This window comes from Pezoporus wallicus, unplaced genomic scaffold (assembly GCF_028554395.1).
Source record: "Pezoporus wallicus isolate ANWC-B61680 ecotype Strahan unplaced genomic scaffold, APGP_CSIRO_Pwel_v1 contig_3952, whole genome shotgun sequence".
In the NCBI taxonomy this organism is placed as follows: Eukaryota; Metazoa; Chordata; class Aves; order Psittaciformes; family Psittacidae; genus Pezoporus; species Pezoporus wallicus.
Genome location: NW_026635034.1, coordinates 1,697,625 through 1,702,280, shown reverse-complemented (window position 1 = coordinate 1,702,280; position 4,656 = coordinate 1,697,625). Strand labels below are relative to the sequence as shown.

The 4,656-nt window shown below is 39.9% G+C and overlaps 1 long non-coding RNA gene across 1 annotated transcript; it reads right to left on the bottom strand.

Annotated features, from left to right (window-relative positions):
- Window positions 1-2,033: 2,033 nt before the first annotated feature.
- Window positions 2,034-4,124, bottom strand: LOC130603745 (uncharacterized). Its single transcript, XR_008973280.1, has 2 exons — window positions 4,066-4,124; window positions 2,034-2,238 (listed from the first exon to the last, which is right to left on the bottom strand). It is a non-coding gene; the product is annotated as an uncharacterized LOC130603745 (long non-coding RNA).
- Window positions 4,125-4,656: the final 532 nt, after the last annotated feature.

The window sequence follows — 4,656 nt, the reverse complement described above, 5'->3', positions numbered from 1 at the left end:
AACAGCAAATACTGCAAGCCTGGTATATCTTGTTCATGCTGTCGCCACAGCATTTTCTGCAACAACAGAGACTCTGCCCTAATGGAACCAAGCAACGGCTCATCAAAACAGGTTCCCTGTCTCAATGCTGGCTTTTTAAGTGATGCTTACAAAAAAACACAGGATCTGCCTCCTTCATTTATCCAGTTGATGCTGGGAAGGAAAGTACTTCATCTTGATCTCCTGTGATGATGAATTAATATTTGGATCATCTATCTTTCCTTTACCATTAAGCATGGCTGAAAAAGTAGGGTCATATTGCTATGAGTACCTTGAGATGCCAACATATAAACTTCATGAATTCAACTCATATCTTTAATAACCCTTCAGAGATCCATCACACATCAATGTGGAAGAATAACAAGAATTGGTTCCAGTCACCTATGCCTCAAACCAAATGCAACACTTTTTTTTCTCAGCTCAGGTCAGTCCCCCCCCTCTGCCCACCACCCTCTCCGATATCACCATCCTGTCAAAACCCATTTTCTCTGCTGAAAGCCACTGGGTGATTTTTAGCAGATAAATGCGCCACCTTCAAAAGTCAACTCTATCACATTTTGTTTGCCGGTCTCGCTGCTATGTTCTGCACACCTTCTCGCAACACAGTGATAATATAGTTATTGCCAGAAAAAAAATGGGTGGACATTCCTCTTCCTCTCTCAGTCACACTGACATCCATTCATTTTACACTGAAATAACTCCATTGACTTTATTGTGCTTGTTCTGACTTGGTATTGGTACAAGCAAGAGAAGAACAAGGTTCTATTTTTATTTTTCATTTCCTATGTGCAGCTGGTGTCTGAGACCCTGCAGCATGCTGGCCTCTGCTGAGAAACTTCACAAAATTCCACCCTTCTCTCTGAAGATAAAACAAGGGTTTCTCAGCAAGAAATTAGCCAAGCAATCAACATGCAAGAGGATCCTCATTTAATAAGTGCTAACTTTTATTTTCCTAATTGACATTAAAAACAATAACACCACGTCCATGATACAATTTGATTAAATTGGCTCCAGTGGCTTTGGGAGCAGTAATATGATTAAATGCCTAAGACAGAACATGTTCTTGGTGGCTGATCGGCAGAGTGCCTAGTTTTTATTCCACAGACGCTGCAATTCTGGGTGATGATGGCATTAACCATTTTCTACTCAAGCCTGATGGAAAAGCCAAGAGCTTTCCCACCAGGAAGACCTGAGAAACACCCCGAGGCAACACTGTGGAGTGAAAAACTGGAATCATTCCCAAATATTCTTTTCCCACCTCTCCTTTTTATCTTGCATCCATGTCCTTGGTCACTGCTTGACCTGTGAGTGGGAAAAGTTTTCCTACCATCTATCTTGAAACACAACCAGCAAAGTGAGGATCTTGACACAACCTACAGTCTAACCCACACCACATGTCAGGGGCCCTTCTCCCCTTCATACATACAACACAAATGGAAGTATTCATTCCACATGTAGGAAGCTAACGTGCCTCCCATAGCCAAACTAATACTTTCTGATCTGTTTCATAGCTAAAACGACCGCATGAAATTTAACACCCAAAAAGAGATTTTTATGTTGTGTCATGATTTGTAAGTCTCTTAAATACATTTCTCTTGCGCTAATGCATTTGCTACCTTTAAGAAATTTCTTTTGCTGTGAGAATTTATGAACAAATCCTATCAAGCAGCTTATAAGACATCTATTCATACACTTGAGCATAAGCATGTGTATAAGTACCTGATGCATTGAAACCAGTGGCTTCTGTGCAGACCAAGATCCACTGCAGTCCAGTTTGATTTCAAGGGAATTTGCCAAGATCCCAATAACACAGCTTCCCAAACAAATTATACAAACAGCATCACAATTTTTACAGAGAGCAGCTTATATACCCCGTCATATGGCTAACAGATTAGATATTGTGATAAATCTTTCTTTCTCATGTTAGTGACCTATCCTAAACACTCTCTGGTATCAGGACACCAAGAAATAAACCAGATCAAGCTCAAGAGATGAAATATCTGAACAGATTTGTGTTGATCTGTTTTCACAGTATATTTTGTAGGCTGGTTAAAACAAACACAAGAAGGCCCAGGTGGATTTGTCAACATATTTATACTGGACATAGCAGAATAAAGTATCTCCAGTGCTTCAGAACAGAACTTTTCCAGGTGCACAACAGCATTCAGGATCTGATGCTGCTGAATACAAAGCTCAGCACTAAGACAAAAGGAAATAATTATTTCAGCTCCTTTTATGAGACCCCACATCATGCATGTGCACTTGTTCCAACCCAGGACAGACTTCACTGCTGATTTTTTGTATTTCTGAGAAGTTTTAGCCATATACAGAAATATGTTGTGATTGACATTGGGTAAGGAGATGTCTTTCTACACAGCACTTGACCATGACACTTAAAGATGGGAAGACGGGAAACAGCATGACCAGGTCCTTTAAACAGATAAGGAGAGAAGGCAGAGGAAAGCCAAGCAGCTTCTGCAATGGATGTGCCACAAACTCAGGTCCTGGGTTCCGTACCTAGGTTTCTAATTCAGGAAAAGTCATCTGTCCTCTTCCCTGGCCAAGATGACTGTCTAATAGATAACTGGAAAAGTTAAGCTACTTTGGGATTTAAATAATTCACAATGCAGAGGGAGAACAAACCTTTTCTAATTAATCAAATTCTATAAAATCTGATAATTTAACAGAATCTGAAGTACCAATGATGATGTAATGACATATCTTGTGACAAAATTCTATACATTTTCTCTTTCTTTCCCTCTAAATCAGTAATTACTAACGTAATGCTAAATAAGTAAAGATTTAGTCTCCAGTCTTGGAGCCTTTGATGTAGCGCATTGTTCTAATTCCCTATAGATAAAACAGCCACAGATTACTCCTTTGTACCCTAACAGCTTTCTCACCATGCCTTCCCGCAGCACAACTTCTTGTTCAGTCAGGCTGGCAATATCTGTAGTGACTTACATTACTTATTTTTTGTTTTCATGCCTGCAAAGATTCACACAGCCAGGGGAAGGCTCATTTCTGAAGAGGAATAATGCACTGAGAAGCCTCCTGGACCTTGTTCATGGTCCTTTCCAGGAGAACTAATTGCCAAAACTAATTAAGACTGAAAATGATGGGGTTCTCTCCCACATAGACTTTACAGGATTAGGAACAATACTAGTTAGCTGTAAACACTGTCTCTTAAAAAAACTACAGATTCTCTTTGCCGAAGGCTTAGAGTGGGTGGGGATCAGAAGCTTTTTGATATGTAAGTATACCCAGCAGTAATAAAAGTCTTACACCAGGTTAACTACACAATTTGCTAATAACATTTGCTGACACAATCCATGAAAATCACTCTGGCAGCCTGATTTCTGGCAAGTGTACAAACGTTTTATTGAACACATGCTGCCTATGAAACATGGTCTATGAAAACATGGCCCCCCTATTCGCAAACGGGCAGCTGAGTAACGTGAATAAATACCTGCTCTTGATTCTTCCTGCTTTATAGCAGGCAGGAGCCCTGCAGTTCATTTCACACACATTTTTTGAGGGAAAAGCAAGAAAAAGTTTCGCCACTAACTTTGGTGTTGGAGAGCAAAATCTCTGTACAGAATGGCCCATAACTTTCCTCACCAGCGAGGGTTAGTCAAGGCAGGCATCCCACGTAAAAGGAATTGCTAGTTTCAGACTGTTTTTTGTTGAAATATAGTCTGTTCATGTTCTTCCACTCTAAGTGGAGCTTTGCAGAATTCAATGATGCATATTATGAGCCAGAATTTTTCAGGGACACAACTCTATGTTGCCTCCCCAGGAACTACATGCAAGAATCTCAAGGCAGTGTTTTGCCCTGAGAATGGCCCTGTCTGCACAGGGGAAAGTCCCAGGGAAGATGTATGACTAGACATATAAAATATGTATTCAGGCTGACTTACCCTTTGGTTTTAAAGCAGCATTTCCAAAGCAGACACTGAAGCACTGACAATCACTACCATGATGCTAGAGTAGCATGATGCAGTCCAACAGAGACCTAGCACTTACTGGTAAATGAAGCATGCATGCCATGGTCTCAGGATACACAGGATTCCTCCACCAACACCAACACCTCTAAAACATCCTGTGAAACAGGACAACACGAAACCCTGCATTACTGACTGCCTACTCAAGAGGAGCTGTTACAGGTAAAGGGATGGATTTATTTTTCCTGCATTTCAGGTGAATAACTGCTCACTTCTGGGGCAATAATTAAGACTAGTCAATAACAAAGTCATAGAAGCATAGAATGGTTTGGGTTGAAAGGGACCTTAAAAATCACCTAGTTCCAACTGGTAAATTTATATCTATGATACAATGACGTGCCAGTAACATCTATTTATTTGGCACATCTCTTGCAGCATCCCTTAGAATTACCCAGAAATGGGAAAAGTCCTCAAAATAATTTCTAGCCAATATAACGGCTGTTATTTGGTAGCTGTTGTTGCAGGTTCTCACTGTGCAATTCTATGCCAAAAGTAAATTACATTGGTTTTAATATTTTAATTTTAACATTTTGATTTTTTATTTCATACACACAAATATACAGAAACAAACACCTCTGAAATAGGAAAAATAGAACCAAAAAGGAATAACCTG